Here is an 18,590-nt window from a genome sequence, read left to right as displayed (position 1 = left end):
AAGAACCCACCAGGGCCAAGGCTCAAATTCAACCCCATCCTGCCAGGCTCAGATCCTACTACCTATGTTTCTGCAATTTCTTCTCTCTCTCATTGCAGGTGAGTTCAAGAAGCCTTGCTCTGGGCCCAGCTCTCTGAGTGGGGATGAGCGACCCCGTCTCCAGGCTCCAAGAGGCCCCTCTGTCAGAGCTGAGAGCTGCGTTCACATGTAACACTGTGGGATGTTGGGGGAACCAACGAGAGAAAGGCCCTGGATGGGGGGACTTAGAGGAGGGAGAGGAGACCACATTTCTTGGGTTTAGATGCAGTGGAGGAGGAGATTCAATGTTTAATTTTAACAGTCACGTGCTCCTTACAAGCGAGCATGGATGGGGCTGAAGAGTTTCCCTTCAGCCCGATCATCTTCCCTTGCTGAGTGAACCTCAGTTTTCTTATCTTAAAAATGGAATTGTAAGAACTACCTCTTGGGCTTCCCTGGTGGCGCAGTGGTTGGGAGTCCGCCTGCCAATGCAGGGGACACGGGTTCAAGCCCTGGGCCAGGAAGATTCCATATGCCGCAGAGCAACTGGGCCCGTGCGCCACAACTGCTGAGCCTGCGCTCTAGAACCACGAGCCACAACTACTGAACCCCGTGTGCCTGGAGCTTGTGCTCTGCAACAGGGGAGCCCACTGCAATGAGAAGCCTGCGCACCACCACGAAGAGTGGCTCCCGCTTGCTGCAACTGGAGAAAGCCTGCGAGCAGCAACAAGGACCCCGCGCAGCCAAAAATAAATAAATAAATACATTTATATTAAAAAAAAAGAACTACCTCTTGGGGTTGCGGCAGTTCAATGAGATGCATCAGTCAATTACTTGGCACAATGCGTCAATAAATGTGACCCTAGTTTACCTGTCCCTCTCTATGAAAGGCAAAAATCTTAATAGGTGTCCTCAGAGAACCATTATGTCTCCACTGCCAAGAATTTATCCCAGTTTGTAATTATAAACATTCATCAGACTGAGAGCAGAGGCTTCCTTCGTTTTTGTTTTTGTTCCCTGTTATATCCCGAGAGTCTAGCATGGTGCTGGGTCTTTCTGTCAATATTCAATACGTCTTTGCTGAATTGCTAAATAAATGACTGAATCAGAGGTTATGAATGATCTAGGCTCTGGTGCTTTTTAGCTGGGACACCTCAGACAAGATAATTAATGTCTCTGAGTCAAAAAAATAAATGACTGATAATCCCTTTAAAATGTGTTAATATGATTAGGTCCGAATATGAGTTATTTGGTAGGTACACCAGATTAAAACAACTAAATGAAATGTAAAAAAAAAAAAAATTCTCTGAGTCTCAGTTATCTTACCTGTAAAATGGAAATCATAATATCTACTATGGCAGAGGCAGTTACTGCACATCAAATATCCACATTTCCCAGAGCCCCAGAAGTCAGACAGGACCACATGACTAGTTTTGGCCCACAGGCTGCGTGTCACTTCTGGGCCAAAGCATTTCAGAGCCAGTGCTTAACCTTCTGACTACCTCTTCCCCTGCTGTGGAGACCAAGGTGGCCACTTGTTCCCGGGGCTACACCTAAACTATGGCAGATCTTTCATCAGGCTGGCCTCTGAGTCACTAGGTAGAGCAGAGCCCTCCATCTACCTGGGTTAGACAGGTAGCATGAGCAAGAAATAAACCACTGTGTTAAAGCCACTGAGATTCTGGAGTTCACTGATTATGGCAGCATTAACTGAGACGAGAAAGACTCAGACTTCTACCCTACAAGATTGCCCCGAAGATAAAAAAGTGCTTGGTTCTTAGTAGGTTTTCAATACAGGGCTCGCTCCCTGGGTGCTGGCTCCTTCCTCTCTTCTATAGCCTTCCTCATGACCCAGACTCTATGTATGATTCTCCCTTTCAAGCTAGAGAAGAAACATGGCAGACAGAACAGAGAGAACATTCTCTCTGCCGTGTTTCTTCTCTAGCTTGAAACATCCTTCTACTTCCCCCCAACCCCCCAAGTGTGTTCTGTTTTTGTCATTGCACAGCAGTATAAGAAAAGCCTCTGGAGAGCCATTCTGGCCAGCTGGACCTGGCCCCCGGACTGCCTGTCCTCTGGGCAGCCGCCCACTCACCTCCTCCTACCTCATTCCCAACTATGCCTCTGATTACACTCCAACTCAGCTTGAAATGTAACCACCAAACTCTGGACCCTGCCCTTGGTGACTTGGGCCCCAGAATGACTCTCATGGCCACTGTGGCCTCTGTGGGCCCGGACCTGCACGGTGCTTCCTGGCTGCCAGCTCCCCCTCCATCGCATTCTCACTGGATGCCTAGCCCTTGCCTGTTCCGTCCGCCCACCATGCTGGCTGCTGGCTTTGGCTTCCAGCAGCCATTAGTCCTCCTACTGCATCCGCTCCCTGAGAAAGCCACCTCCACCCCGGCCTGACCTTCTCCACTCCCCATGTGGCTTAGTGGCAAAAGCCTTCAAACAAAAAGTATGCCTCTTTTCACATTCCAAGATGACATTTCTCATCAAGACCGTAGGTTTGCAGTTGATGATGCAGAAAATCAGAGCAGACAAGGGGACTGACCTGGCTCCATGTCAGCACGTTCTGAAGAGTCAGCAGTGTCCGTGGGCCCTGCAGCCCTCTCTCCAGGGCCATCGGATCCTGGAGGATGAGACGGGATCCTTTCTGTTAAAGCAGAGAACACAGACCCAAGTGAGCGAGGTGGCAAGGTGTCCTTGACCCGCTCTCAGATCTGTCCCCGGCAGTCAGGGCAAATGCACACCAGTAGGGAGAGGGGGCTTGTTACTGGTCCCACAGCCATGAAGAGAAGCAAGTGGGGTCCCAGACACCCTGGGAATCCCACACAAACGTACTCTCTGCAAACTTCCTTTCTTCTCCCATCTCATCTGGTCTTGTCTAACAGCCATTGTTGACATGTTTCCTCAAGCTGACCAAACCCCTCAAGGGCAGGGACTGCAGATCGGTCCTCTTTACAACCCAGGCAAAGGCAGCCTGGAGCAAAGTAGAGTGTTTCGTGAAGGACTGACTGTACGCTGTGACGGGGGTGGGGAGCAGGTGGAACATGTGGCCGAGGCACTGGCCCCTGTAACAGTTCTACCATTGATTCACTGGGCAAATAAATACATCACTGCACCTTTTGAACCTTAGTGTCCTGCTCTATAGGATGGGCCCATCTTCCCTGTGATACACCGTATGGGAGTACTGGGAGTCACGCAGGCAGAATTCCTTACACACAAGAGCCTGGCCCTGGCCCACTTGCTTATAACTCTGCAAACCTCTAGTAAATCACTTCCCCTCCTTGAGCCTCTGTCTGAAAGAGAAAAACTCTGAACTAGGGTACATGTGAGGTCCTTTCTGCCCCTAGAATTCTGTGACGATGTTGATTCATCTCTGCACCTCCAGTGCCCAAGGAGATATCTGTACACAATAAAGGTTTGTGAAATGAATAAACGAAATCCTATCTCACTCAAAAGAAGAGTGTGGAGAGGCTGAAAGGTTGTAAGCCATTTGTCTTAGGTCATTGCAAGAGAAGGAGCTGGGATTTTTTTTTTTTTTTTTTTTTTTTTTGCGGTACGTGGGCCTCTCACTGTTGTGGCCTCTCCCGCTGCGGAGCACAGGCTCCGGACGCGCAGGCTCAGCGGCCATGGCTCACGGGCCCAGCCCCTCCACGGCATGTGGGATCCTCCCGGACCGGGGCACGAACCCGTGTTCCCTGCATCGGCAGGCGGACCCTCAACCACTGCGCCACCAGGGAAGCCCAGAGCTGGGATTTGATCACAGGTCCTCACATACTTAGGTCATTGCAAGAGGAGGAGCTTTTATATAAAAGACACTCTAGGCTAAAGGACAATGCATGAAGGATACATTTAGGCATCTGAGGTAAAAAGTCATTGTTTGAGAAATTCCCTGAATAGCTATTTGCCAAATATACCTAGGAGCCTAGCTAAGAAGACATTATTGTCTATCAGAAGGTGAGGAATTACTGGTAATCGTCATTAAAGACAAAATTCTCCTAGCTGTGAAATTTTGCTAGTTTCATCTGCATTTCCTGTTTCTTTATTGTAAATTCTCATTATTCTAAACACAGAGTGGCTATCTTAGGTGGGAACATTTGCCAGCCTCTGCCCAAGTGCAGAGTACCCCTTCCCTCGGGGGTCAGGCTCCCAAACACCCCCCAGGTAGAAGACCTGATGGGCCGAAATAGAATCAACAAGACAAAGTTTAGAGGTAAACCTAGAAAAGTCCTGATAAATCATGCTATATTCACTAAAATAAAAAACTGGCAGTACACTACATAGGAGATGACTATCATTTTATGTATCTCAAATGAGCAGTAATAGTTATTGTGCCCTTAATTTCTATTTACTACGCCTTGTTCATCATCAGTTTACTCTCCAAAATTTCAGAGAGAAGCAGGAAATTGTTTTACTGTAGCAATGGACATGGCAAGAGGCCCTTTCTCTTGTGTAAGGGCTTCTCCCCATATGCCCAGAGCCTTGAGAATTTTAGGACTCAAAGCTGTTGGCTTTGCCCCCAAGGGTCCTGCTGGGGTCCTAGTCCTATCTTGTGACTTGCATGAAACACTCAGGGTCTTTCTCAAACCCCTCTCCTTTGTCCAGGTCACACAATTCCACTCTGCCTCCATAGCTTCAGGCCAAAGCTTGTGCTTTGGGCCGTCATCTGTGTCTCATTTGATCCAAGCCACCCCCCACCCCTTTAAGAAGCTGCAGAACTGCAGTTTTACCCCTCTTCCACCTTCATCTTTGCCACGCTTCCAGGGAAAGCCTCAACTCCTTTTCTTCTATCTACTTTTATTTTCAAGGTGTATCCCTGAATTCCCTCTTTTTCAAGGTACAGTAATCACGTGGCACATGCAGGAGGACTGGTTCCAGGACCCCCTCACGGACACCAAAATCCATGGATGCTCAAGTCCCTTAAATAAAACGGTGCAGTATTTGTATAAAACCTACACACACCCTCCCAATATACATTAAATTACCTCTAGATTACTTATGATACCTGATACAATGTAAATGATATGGAAATAGTTGTAAATACAATGTAACTGCTACGTAAGTGGTTGCCAGTGGGGCAAATTCAAGTTTGGTTTTTGGAACTTTCTAGAAATTTTTCCCCCTGAGTATTTTTGATCCGTGGTTGGTCGAATCCACAGATATGGAACCCACGGATATAAACAGCCGGCTGTACCTCCAATAAGCACCACATGACTGTTAATGAAACCCAAACTGTTAATGAAACCAAAATGCCCATGGGTTGGCCAAAGGTTTTAGAAGTATTATACTTATGCCCTAGCACTTTATGAAGGGAAATCCAGTTAGGTCGGAATGGGGGTGTATTCATTCCTTTACTTGCTCACTCACTCATTCATCCCTATGCTGAGTGTTAGGTGTGATTCAGGACACACTGATGACTCAAAAACAAACCACGCCCTCGGGAAACTCACAGGATGACAAGGAAAATATGACAACACGGCCATAGGTAATGGAAATACTTGGCAGTTTTGTAAGTGGATACAGAAAAAACAGTGAGAGGAGGGAGGAATGGAGAGGCCACCCTGGCTGACAAATCAGGGAGCAAATGGTCACAGCATACCGTTTAAGCCCAGCCTTGCACCAGAGACAGTGTCAGGTGGGGTGGCATGGGGACAGGGCAGGGCACTCGTGTGAGGAAGGAAGTCACGGGAGGAGAAAGCGTGACAAAGAATGAGTGCGGGCTGTGTGGAGGGAAGCAGAGGATATCACATCTGACAGGGGACGTGGACCCCAATGAGCAGGGCCCTGAAAGCCAAGGCAGAGAAAGTAGCCATTATTCAATGAGTGATAGAGAGCCACCGAAGGCTTTTGAGCAGAGATGTGATGTAATTGGAGATGTGCTGTAGGAAGATGGATTTGGCAAGCTTGCACAGTTTGAATTGGAAGGGGAGGGAGCTAATTGTGTGCCAGGCACTGGGCAGAGTGTTCGGTGCTGGTACATATTTGATCTCAGTTAACCTTCTAAACAACCGTAGGAAGCAAGCCTATTCCTTCCAGACGAGAAAATGAGGCTTTGGGGAATTTCAGCAGCTTGCCCCTAATTCCCCAGCTAGGAAGTGGTGGAGACGAGGTCTGGATCCTGTTTCTTCCCTTTCCAGGTGAGTCTTAAAGCATGCTGTGACCCTGCACAGACACGTACACAGGACCCCCCGGTACACCTTCTGCTCCCAGCATACCTCCCACCCGCCCTAGGATGGGGGGAAGCAGGATATTTCCTGGGCTGCCTTTTGAGAGGCTCAGATGAAATTAAGTGCCAAGTGCCTTTGCTCCTGCTAGCTTTCCCCAAAGTGACCCCAAATCAAGCAAAAGAGACAATACCTTGACTTGGGTCAGAAACAACATGGACTACAGTCTCTTGCAGAGAATTTCAAAGGTAGCGGGAGACCACCTTCCTCTCCTATAAGGAATGCTTGCTTCTGCCTTTCCCTTCTCAGCTAAGCTTCGTAGGAGCAGTGGACCCAGGAGCCCAGGGGAACATATTTGAATACCCAAGACTCTGCTGGGCCATGGAGAAGGTCAATGAAGAACCCAGCGTCTATGGACTGACTTCACTGTTTGGGAGAACTGCCCAGAGGACTCGATGTATTCCACCTGCAGCCTGGAGAGGATGATTATGAATCCCCTCCCATCAAGATGCCTGCTGCTAAAACTTGTTTTTTTTCAAGGGAAAAAAAAAGAAGATTTCCTCATTCTAAGTACGGGACATGGTGATGGCTATACCATACACCTGACAATCGAGGGTGCAGGCTTTCTTTGAGGAAGGCTGGCACAGTGGCAAGAGAAGCGACTTTGGAAGCAAATAGGGTGGGTCTTAATCACACCCCACCAGGTTACCAGCTATGTGGTTTTGGGCAAGTCATTTAGCTCCTTAAATTTCCTCATTATTAAATGGGAATGATAATAAGGGATTAGAGAGACTAAGTGCCAGGCCCTTGGTACATACATAAGAATGTGTAATAATTTCCTCTTGTCTTTTTATGTTCAACATTCTGGCTTCACTCTCCCAGTGAGGTTGCTCTCCTCCTCACAAAGTTACCAACTGAAGAAATGGATTTTTGGAGAAAAAATGCTGCAGCTATAGCAGGTTGTTCACACCCTTGACCTAGCACTTATTACCAGTGTCTTAGAATTATTTGTCAACACGTCCTTCTCCTCCACCAGACTGGGACCTCCTTGAAGACGCTGACCACTGTGGCTTCAATTCCCGGCACACAGATGTCCCATTCTACCTTAGTTCCGTTAAATTGAGATCCAAACAAACCACACAGTCTGCAGTTCTTCTGGGATTTTATTTTCCCAGCCTGGTTTGAAGAGCGACTTCTAAGCAACACCTTCAAGAGCAAATCCAATCCTCTGAAAACCATCTCCTTAGCATGGAATCATTAGCATGGAATGCTTCACCTTGTTACTCTGCTAAGACCTTTGGTTCCTAATCCAAGCCAATTATATGTGCCAACATATTCAATAACATCTTAATAATGCCAAACCTCCCGGGTGTCTGGACAGAATCGGATGAGGTTGAGAGAGCTGGGGTCTAACAGGATACCAGAATGGTGCATGGCAGACGGGAAGGAGATGAAGCATTAAAACTAGATTCAAACCCTGGCTTGTACAGTTGGGACAGCCCTGTGTTGTGCCTGGGATGGGGATACAGGCTCAGCAAAGGTTAATTCCCTTCTCTTCCTCTGACTCCAAAGAAAAGCAAAGCCATGAAACTTGTTTCAAGTAAACGGGAAGAGAAGAGAAGATTCGCCACGTTCCTGAGTCCACTTAGAAAATTGATTTTTTTAAGGCTGTTCTCCCTGAGGACTGAAGGAAGCAGGTTATTTCATTTTAATTATGGTTGCTCCAGCTGCCGCTTGTGAAGCCCCAGACCAATTTTCAGATTAAAAAGAAAAACACACATACACACCCCCGAAGACAAACTCACCGACAGAATCTACTACGTACGCGGAAGGACACCTCCTGCGGAGAGCACACCCAGAGGGCGGAGAAATCTGGATTGTCCTGCTCAAGACACTCAGATCCAGGCAGAAATCCCTGGACGTGCTCGCCACCTGCCTCCCCTCCCACACCGCCTCCTCTCGGCCCCCAGCGTCCAAGCCCAGCTGGTGAGCCACACAGCAGCATAATGGAATGTTTCATGTCGAGCAGCTGTGCGCTTTTAATGCACACAGGGGGAAATAAAGGCAGCAGATGGTTTTATGTAATCTTCCTGTGAATTTTTCACTGGGTATCCTCATTCACAAAGGCCTGAAAGAGTTTTTTTTTTTTACAGGACCTCTGTGGGTCCAGTGAGCCAGCCCCAGACTTGGGGGCCGGTGAGGATGGGTCTCTCATGCAGGGAAGGTGGGTGGAGCTCATTGGCCATTTTCTGGCCCATAGGCTGTATCCAGGTTTCCACGCAGTATTCTCCTGTGCAGTTCTCCCCCCTGTGGCCTCCTCAGCAGCTCTCAATGTTAGCCACGGCAGACGATGGCTCATGAATCCTTCACAGGTGAGCTGCCCAAATCCGTACCACATGCAGATTTATCATGCAAAGGACTGAGACGGATCCATGCTATTGCAGGGACCTTTGTCAGGGAGAAGACTGGGTGGAACAGATGGGGGCATCAGCGTTCAGCTGCCTGAGGGTAAGACAAAAGAGACTGGGCTCTCACCAGACAAAGATCATCTGCTTACGGGGATGCATAAGAACTCTGCCTATAAGAGGTGGCATAGAAGCAAGCACAGGGTGGGGGGTAAACAGTTCTCAGGTGCTACAAAGCAACCTGCTGATGTCTGTGGAAGCAGTGGAAAGTTTTCTCCATTTTCTGAATCTCGCTTTTACTGCACCAACGTTCACCTTTAAGCCCTTCAAGCACACCATCAAAAATTCTGCGATTTGAACGTGCACAACAAATGCATAGTCTTGTCCACAGCCACCTGAGTGCTCCCAGACTCCCAAACGTCTGCTCAGCTTCACCGTCAGCCTGCAAAGCCTCTCTCTCCTTTTCTGTCCCCCCGCTCCTCCTTCAGGAGCCAGTGCAGAGGCCGGCGTTTCCGCAAAGCCATCTCTGGGGTACAGGTCACAACGAACTGCATTCCCATGCCAGAGTCACCAAATCTACTTGTTTCTACCACTAAATCCTGCCCTGACTTCTGTGCAGCTCTAGTGCTCTTCAATCCCTTCCTTCAAATTATCCTACGCCCACTGCTGTTCCTAAGATGCAAGTCTGACCCTGCTGTTCCTAGCTTGAAACCCTTGTTGGTGCTCCACTGTCTTTGGGACGAAATCCAAAGCCCTCCCTAAAACTTCTTTTCACATCCAGCCTGGCCATCTCTCCAGCCCGGTCCCTGCCACTCTCACCTCAGACCCGCCATGCTGCAGCCAGATCCAGGTGTTTGCCATCATCAGTGTCTTCTCCATTGCCCCCTCCTTGGGCAGGGAGGCCCTGGAGTGCTCCCCTACGAGGTGACTGGGCAGCACCCCATCTTATTCCGGGGAAGCTCCTCCCTGCTTCTGGGAACCACTTTTCCCATGGCTCCCATCGTGTGGGTTGTGAGGGTCATCAGTGCTGTTTGGCAGCCACTTCTGGCTCGCTGCCTTCCAGGCACAGGTGGGTGGCATATCTCAATAGGGCCGTTCGCTAATTGAGGCCGGTGGGTGTGAGCACAGGTGTACCACTTGCAGGTAGAAGATTTCGTTGCCAACGCAGGACACTCCAGAGCTCTTTCACTCTGGCACAAAGACTGGCACGGTTGGGATGATTTGTCAGCCTGGGTCCCTGGGGGACTACAATGAGCAGAAAGCCCTCCCCCAACACCACCCCTCCTCCTGCCCACGGTGGACGTGGAGCATAAGAGAGAATGAAACCGGGCTTCCCTGGTGGCGCAGTGGTTGAGAGTCCGCCTGCCGATGCAGGGGACGCGGGTTCGTGCCCCGGTCCGGGAAGATCCCACATGCCGCGGAGCGGCTGGGCCCGTGAGCCATGGCCACTGAGCCTGCGCGTCTGGAGCCTGTGCTCCGCAACGGGAGAGGCCACAACAGTGAGAGGCCTGCGTACCACAAAAGAAAAAAAAAAGAGAGAGAGAATGAAACCCTTTGTTGTTATAAGCCACTATGATTTGGGGGTGATGTGTACCCAGCATTAACGAGCTGATCTGACAGATCCATGGGTTCTATGAGAATTGTCGTATGCTTTTTTTTTTATTTGAAGAATAGTTGCTTTACAATATTGTGTTAGTTTCAGGTGTACAGCAAAGTGATTCGGTTATATAAATTCTTTTTTTTCCGATTCTTTTCCATTATAGTTTATTATAAGATATTGAATATAGTTCCCCGTGATATACAGTAAATCCTTGTTTATCTTTTTTATATATGGTAGTGTGCATCTGTTAATCCCAAACTCCCAGTGTATCCCTCCCTCCACTTCCCCTTTGGTAACCATACATTTGTTTTCTATGTCTGTGAGTCTGTTTCTGTTTTGTAAATAAGTTCATTTGTGCTGTTTTTTAGATGGAATTGTCATATTCTTGAAGGACCCTGCCTCCCTGGCCATCATTGATTGGTTCAGGGCTGGGTGCCTTAGTAAAGGCAGATTAATCACAGTTCTGGGGGAGAGCAGAACCTGGTCAAAGCTGGACCAGTTAGAATTCTTCCCTGGGATCTCTGAAAACAGGAAGTGAAGAAGAATGTAGTCTCTAGTAGTGATGATTGTAAGATATGAAAATCTGCTAGCTGTTGGTGGCCATGTGAGTGTTACGGGTTGAATTGTGTCCTCCAAAAAAGGTTATGTTGGCATCCTAGGCCCCATGCCTGAGAATGGGACCTTATTTGGAGACAGGTTCTTTGCAGAGGTAATCAAGTTAAAATGAGGTTACTGGGGTGAGCCCTCATCCAATATGGCTTGTGTCCGTATAAAAATGGGAAAATTTGGACACAGAGAAGATCAGAGTTATGCTGCCACAAGCCAAGGAACTACCAGAAGCCATGAGAGAGGGCTGGGGTAGACCCTTCCCTTCAGAGGCAACATGGTCCTTCTGACACCTTGATCTTGGACTTCTAGCCTCCAGAACGGTGAGACAAGGAATTTCTGTTGTTTAAGCCTCTCAGTTGTGGTGCTTTGTTATGGCAGCCCTGCAAACTAACACGGAAAAAATAGGAAGAGCTGGTTTGCAGGGAGAGAAAGAAGCTCACAAGTATAAGAGAAGTGACCAGAGCAGCAAAGAGAAACAGAAGAAATCTTAACAGAATTAAAATTGTGAACCCAATTCCACTGCATTGCTGCATTTTCTCTGGCTGCAAGTTTCAACTCCTTGGATTCAATGAGGCAGTAGTAAAAGTCCCTCTGTTTTGAGTAAGTTAATTCTGAGGTTTCTGTCACTTTGAATCAAGAGTCCTAAGCAGCACTCTTATTAATATTTAATCATTATCATTATCATTAATGTTAAGAAAAGAAAAGAAATGTAGGTGGTTCCAAGTGCTGAACTGACCAGAATGGTGATGGATGGACAAGCAAGCTTCCAAACGCTGTCCAAACATGTCCCAGGGAGAGACAGGGTTCCCTCCTGTCTGGGTACAACAGCTTTCATATATTCACACAGATTAATCCTCTTGCTGTTTTCTTTAATCCAGTAACAGCCAGAATAAAATCTGAAAAGGATTTTCTTCTGCACAGTTATGCCTTTCTTCCCAATCCAAACACAACTGCGTGCCTGGCCCCTTGAAATGCTCCAAAACAAAACAAGTCCAGCCCAAATCCCTCATCTCTTTTCATGTTATTTTCTTGGCTGCACAAACTTAGGGGCCTTTGTTTCTTCTGCTCTGCCCTTGGATGCTTCCTGTCCACATTCCCCTCTGTGTGACCTCCTACGTCAGCAGCAAGGGCTCCAAGCTAGCAGAGGAGAGAGGCAGTCAGAGGGAAGGCAGCTTGGAAAGTATTCACCATCCTGGACAAGAGCTGAGGTCCCCCGAAGCAACTCACCAGCCCTCTGGAATAACCAGTGCACACGGGCCCTCCAGGGCAGAATGTGGCTGCATAGAGGGCTCTGGCTTATGAGTTTGCTCTTGTAGAATAGAAGATAATTGTTCAAGCTGCCCTTGAGCCTCTGGGGCTGCAACCATTGTAAGAATAAGCGGAATCATTCTACCTTGACGATCCCACAAAAGAAGAGAGAAACTGCTCTCCTCCAAAGGACTAGGGACAGCAATTATCCACATGAGCAAGATTTGATGACTGCAGAGATTATAGAGCTCAGTGCCCTGCCCCAAAGTAAAGGAGGATCCTATTTTTTTTTCTCATCTGTTCAATCCAGGAGAACAAATAAGAATATGATGCCTGTATCAAGCTGCCAGCTGTCTTGATGAGAGAAATAAGAAAAAAAAGCAGTTTTCTGGGAGGGGTGAGGGCCACCTCAGCCTTGAACAAAGAGGGTGGGGAGGGTGAGAGGACTGAGTGGATGCTGTGCCCGTCGTTTGTTTGCTCTCAGGCCCCTTCCCCACACTTGCTCCTCCGCTCTGTCTCATGGGGAACTGCAATGCTCAGAATCCTTTGCTCACTGGCTTCTGGACAGGTGGGCTTATGAATGGAGGACACTGGCAGCAGACTGGAGGTAAGAAGAAGAGAGAAGCGAGGGTATCTCTCCTTCTCTTGCTTGTTTTAGACAGCATCCTTGGCAGTGGCCACATAACATCTGTCGCTTCAGGTCCTGACCCTGTAAAATGGTTCTGTCTCCTGCTGGATTGTCCCAGCTTTGGGGCTCTAGAAACATCACCTGCTCTCATTGTACCTCCAGGTCTAGGGGTGATAGTGGTTCCCTGTTGTTGTTGACCTCTGGGATGACTCAACTTGTACCATTTAGCTTCTTAGCCATTTCATTAACGGTGTGGCCAATTCCCTATATTAAATTCCCTCTGTTGAAAGACCTATGGTGGTTTCCATTTCCCTGCCTAGACTCTGATGGATAGAGGTGCTGAGAAAGAATCTGCAGGTGGAAGTGCCACTCTGCAGCCTCGAGGACAATGAATGCATGAAGCTTCCCAGTGCTTGGGCTGGGATAGGGAGCCACTGCAAAACTGACCACTGCAGTCAAGCCCAGGAGGGAATAAGTGATCGGTGAAGCACCTGTCAGGCACTGGAAGGTTGGAAAGGCATCCCTGGAAGGAGGACAAAGTCAGGTCTCTGCTTTTTTTTCTCCCCCCATGAATTTAGCTAGCTTGAATGTGACTTCTTGTGTCAGTCAGTAAACCAATGTGGGAAAGGCCAATTACTGATGCAAGGGATGCCAAGGAGCTTGGTTGTGAAGCTTCAGAATCCTTTGGCAGGTTAGGGTGTACTGAGTCTCTGTAGGGAAACCAGGAGTTTAATGAAACTGAGACAGATCCAGAAAGACATCTCTTAGCAGATTCAGTGAGATGTTTGAGACTCAATGTGATGTGGCTGGATCTTGTCTCTGTTGACACCTACAACTGTTAAGGGCTATTATTGGTCCTTCCAAACTCAGACAGGTGGGAGAAGCCATGCTTTCTTGAGAGAGGATGGGGACAGGAATAAAATAGGAGAATATTTTTGGTACTGCTGAGAGAGCATTCTTGGTTACTAAAGAAGAATTTAGATGTGAAAAAGTATACATACACAGACAGACACAGGCTGGGACAGAGAAGACAATGGAGAAAAGAGTGCACCAGAAATTGAGGGAGAATGGCTTTGCAAGCTCTCCTTGTGAGCTAGCCCCTTGGTGGCAGGCGAGTTTCCTAGCAAAGGTCAGCTTCTTACAGTCAGAACAGGGGCTCTGAACCCTGAGGCATTTGCTTTCTGCTTCTGCTCAGGCCCTTTGTCACAGGTGGCCTTTCACTGGCTGATCCAATTGTCCCAGACCAATGTCCCACGCAGGAACTGAAAGGACCACCAGGTGTGGAAGAGCAGGGCTGTTAATGAACTGCCACATGCCTTACCTCCCTGGAAACCTCTATTGGTCCCAGAGAAAACACCACTGCTGGGACTTCAGCAAAGACGTGGTCTTGACCTCAGCGTCCCCACCCACGCTGACACACGTGTTTGTTTCTATGTTCATGAAGCTGAAAACATTTGTGGGGGGAGAAACTGAATTGGAAAAGAACCAGTCCTTCCAGAGATGAGGAAACCCAAGTAAATTGGGGGGTTACAAAGGTTTTCCCACTTTAATTTTTTCCATGTTATCACGTCTATTATTTTTTTTTAATAAAACATATTGTAGAAGAGTTTTAGATTACAGAAAAATTGCAAACAGAGTACAGAGAGTTCCCATATACCCTGCTTCTATTTTTCCCTTGATTAACATCTTACAGTATGGTTCTTTTGTCACAATTAATGAACCAATATTAATGTTATTATTAACTGAAGTCTATAGTTTATTTGAATTTCCTTAGTGTTTCCCTAATGTCGTTTTTGTTTCAGGATCCCATGCAGAACACCACATGCCATTCAGTCATCACAGGTTCTTAGGCTCCTCTTAGCTATGACGGTTTCTCGGATTTTCCTTGTTTTTGATGACCTGGACACTTTAGGGGAATGCTGGAAAAGTATTTTGTAGGATGCCCCACTACTGGAATTTGTCTAATAAGACTCGGGTTATGGGCCATTGGGAGGAAATGTGCCTTGTTTTTAACTCTTTCTTTGTTATAAAGGCCATGGCTCTAGCCCAGCTGGGGCCACTGGTCACTAGCTCAGGAAGGCAGCTGTGGTAGATGTGCCCTGGAGTCACCACAGCATCTACGGAGTCACACTGTACACCACAAAGTCCTCACAATGTGGCCACAACCGACCTCTCCAGCATCAAGTCCTGCATTTTCCTTTCCTTTTTCTCTTGCCATATCAGACCTGCTTGCAATTTCCCAAACACACCCATACCTTCATATCTTTATGCCTATGCAGTTGCTGTTTCCTCTGCCAAAAATGCATCCCTCCCCTTGGCTACCTGGAAACGCTCACTTGGAAGACAGGACCTAGCACACACACAAAAAGCATCCTCTTTGGAGTCTTCTCTGATCCCAAACAGAATTACTGGCCTTCTTCTCTGTGCTACTTTGTACATTTCTGTGCGTTCCTGATCACCCTGCTTAGAACTGTGACACCCTCCGACACTCCCAGCCCCTTCCCTATTTCTTTCCATAGTACTCTTCAGCATCTGACATGCTCTATGTTTAACTTATTTATTGTTTGTCTCCCCTGCCAGAATATAAGCCTCTTGATGTTTGGGTATGTCTCTGTCTCTTCACGTGATGATGAACTTCCAGAGGAATGACCAGATCCTATTTAACAAGGGAAGCCTTGTGTTGAAGCCATGCCCTGCAGACCGTTTCAGGACACCCTGATTATCATTAACTGCTGTCCCTTCTTTCAGGACGTCCCCCACACTCTCTGGAGTACCATCTCCTTGTGGCTGGAAAGGACAGGCAGTGTATTATCATGCAAGATCTTCTCCAGAAGTTTACAATCTAAGAGCTTCTAAGCAGGGGTGAGGCCGTTCTCTTTCTAGAGCTGGATTTCTGGCCTGGAACAATGCCCCTGCTCCATTACTGGACGGTTGGGACCATCCCCAGGAGCTAACTTGGCCCTGACACCTAAGGAGAGGAGACCAGTCTCTGCCAGTGACTAGCATGAGGACATGGACAACCTCCCTGACCCCCAGTTCCCTCAGCAGATAATGGAGATAACATTATTACCTACACTACTGCTAGAGGGCTGTTGTGGGGATCGATTGAAAAATGGGTGGCAAAGCACTTTACACACTCAATCTAAAGCACTTTTGCTGACATCACCAACACCTAGCCCAGGGGTCAAGTTTTCCGAGACCATGACACTGCAGGAGCCCTTGGGCCCTCCATAACCCATAATGCAGTCAGGCAGCACATTGGGGGGAATGGGCATTACCAGGTTAAACTTTATAAACAAGTCGCTGGGCCTTTTGACTTAGATCAAAATCAAGTGTTTACTATAAAACATACACAGAAGCCAATCATATGTTTATGGTACAAAAGATTTGTCCTCTGGCTGCTTATCAAAGGGTCTCGGGCTTAGTGTGCCTTTGATGTTTCTTTCAACCCACTGGACCCACTGGGGTGGGGAAGAGGTGTGTGCTGCCTGGGAAAACCTGCTTCCAAACCTTGGCTGGGGTTTTAGCACGCTGATTATACAAGTTAACGTAAGCGGAAATTAATTTTACTTTACAATTCTACACAACGAAAAGGAAAGAAAATAAAGTGAAAAAGACATCAAGCAGGAAAAATATCTGTAGCATAGAAGAGGGTTAATGTCCATTCAAGAAAGATCTGGTGCAAATTGATGTGGGAACAAATTTAAGGACACCAATAAATAAATTGGGAGCAGACATGGGCATGTTACCCATTAAGTATATTAAGCAAATACACACATGGAAAAAATATTCAGTTACGCTAGTAACCAAAGAAATACAAATTAGAACAAAAAATAAAATGCCATTATACCTAAATTAGTAACCTTTTTTTTTTCTCATAATGCTTTGGAGTCAGTTAGTTAAGTGTACTTATTTAGCACCTACTGTATACCAGCCACAATCCACTTTCTAGTTGTGTGACCTGGGGCAAGTTATTTAACATCTCTGAGCTTCCCATCTCCTTATCTGTAAAAGAAGGATAATGATACCTCTCCTTAGGGCAGTTGTGACAATTACAAAGTTTATTCACATATGCTAACCCTTGTGATTCACCCAGCTTGGAAACTGGCAGGCAGGGGGCATTAGCCCTGAGCTTTAAGTGTGGAAACCCACACTCAGAGGGGTGAAGTTACTCGCCCCAAGTCATATAGCCAAAGTGTCCAACCCAGTTCTTCCTGCTTCCTGCATAAGCAGGAATGTGTAAGGGACTCTGAAGAGAGGCTGGTGAGTCGACCACTTCGGGTGGCTCAGAAGCTGGGGGAAGGTTAGGAGAGAGGGTCAGGTGGGGCCGGACTGTAGGGGGGGGGGGAGTGGTGGAATGCAGGGGGTGGTCCACTCCCTAAGCCCTTCCTCTTAACTTGTTCCTAAACTGAAGATGTGCTTGCGGACCCCATCTGCGTTCAGCAATGACAGTGAGTGGGTTTTCCATTTCTTTGACAGATGATTAGAAAAGTGGGAGGTGGCAGCTGGCCTGTGTATTATCTGCTCCTCCTAGACACTCTGGAGTGATGGGCAGATGCAGTGAGGCAGGAATGACTGAGCACATCCCCGAACAATGTGCTCTCCACACGCTCAACAGCCACGGGCCCAGACACTAAATTCAAGACACATTGTGTCCGGGAACAGAGAGAATGAAAAGGAATCTCTCTGAGTGTGGTTCAGAACTCTTATGGATAAGCAGTGTCTAGGAGACCACAAGTGTCCTTCAGGGAGATCCTCAGCCAGCCAGAAAAGGAGCCTAATCAGTGATTTGTTTGGAGGTCGGAGCCTGGACAAAAACCGGCCAGTTGGCTCAAGTGAGGCACGGAGAGTGGGTGGCTGAGAGCCCTCTGTCCATGCTGCTCCTTTTCTGAAAACCATCCACGAGGAAATTCCAGACTCACAGAACAAGGCGCTTCATGATCCAGCAACCACGGTTCTCTCTAACCTCACCAGGCACTTGCAGTTCCCCAAAGATGTAAGGCAGTGTCGAGCCTTTGTAAGTGTGCCTTTCCCCACCCTCACCTTAAAAATTCTAATCCCATGTCAGCTCCTCCAGGAGCCTCTGCTGAGGATGCCACCTGAGTCAGACATCACTCCTCTGGGTTCCCTTCACCTGAAGTTGACTTTGTTTATTTCTCTCTCTCTACCACGAGAGACTGGACCACTTCTTATCTAATGCTGCATCCTAAATCTAGCATGAAGCCTGACAGATGGCAAGTACTCATATATCCCACAAATAGTTATTGGATGGATGGAAGGTTGGAAGGCTGGTAGGATGGATAAAATAAATGTTTTAACAAAGCTCACCTGTAACTGTATGGAAGACGGAGGGGGTGGGTGGGGTATGGAAAGAGATATGAACAAGACAAGCGGAGAGGCTGGTGCAATAGTCTAGACTATGGCAGAGGCAGGGAGATGGGAAGGATGCAGAAGACTCCAGCAAGTTTGGTCGAGGGACTTCACAGAAACTGGTAAGCTCATGGAGAGGAAAGGTTGAGAGAGATGGTGCAGGGAAGTTGACCCCTAGCTTCCAGATGGAGCAGAATGTGATACACTTAGGCAAGATAGGGACCCAGTGGTAACAATTCATATTGGGTGTGAGGGGTGGGGAACTGGGAAAGGAGATGGTGAGCCCAGTTTTATCAGCATGGAAGGAGGCCTAGGGACTGGCAGAGCTCCAATACATATTCTTCCCCTGCCTCTGGTGGCCCTTCATGAACTTTCAGTGGGCAAGCCTTGGTTAAGATGGCCCGACAGGGTTTAGGTGATTAGAGCAAACAGAAGGTTCTTCTGACTCAGCACAGCATCTGGGGACCTTCCATAAGCAGGAAGAAAGGGGCTCTTTCTATATGGCTGCAGGGAAGAGTCCGACAGTCCTGAATTCACCGCCC

The 18,590-nt window shown here is 47.7% G+C and overlaps 1 long non-coding RNA gene across 1 annotated transcript in view; it reads right to left on the bottom strand.

Annotated features, from left to right (window-relative positions):
* The window catches only part of LOC307056233, a 136,877-nt gene that overhangs the window by 52,908 nt on the left and 65,379 nt on the right, over positions 1 to 18,590 (bottom strand). The window contains exon 2 of the long non-coding RNA XR_013811002.1: positions 2,573 to 2,674. This is a non-coding gene — a long non-coding RNA (uncharacterized lncRNA). The remainder of the gene's footprint in view (positions 1 to 2,572; positions 2,675 to 18,590) is intronic.

Source organism: Hyperoodon ampullatus (assembly GCF_949752795.1).
Source record: "Hyperoodon ampullatus genome assembly, chromosome: 7".
Classification (NCBI taxonomy): domain Eukaryota; kingdom Metazoa; phylum Chordata; class Mammalia; order Artiodactyla; family Ziphiidae; genus Hyperoodon; species Hyperoodon ampullatus.
Note: the sequence above shows the minus strand (reverse complement) of the source record. Positions and strands in the feature narration are given on the sequence as shown.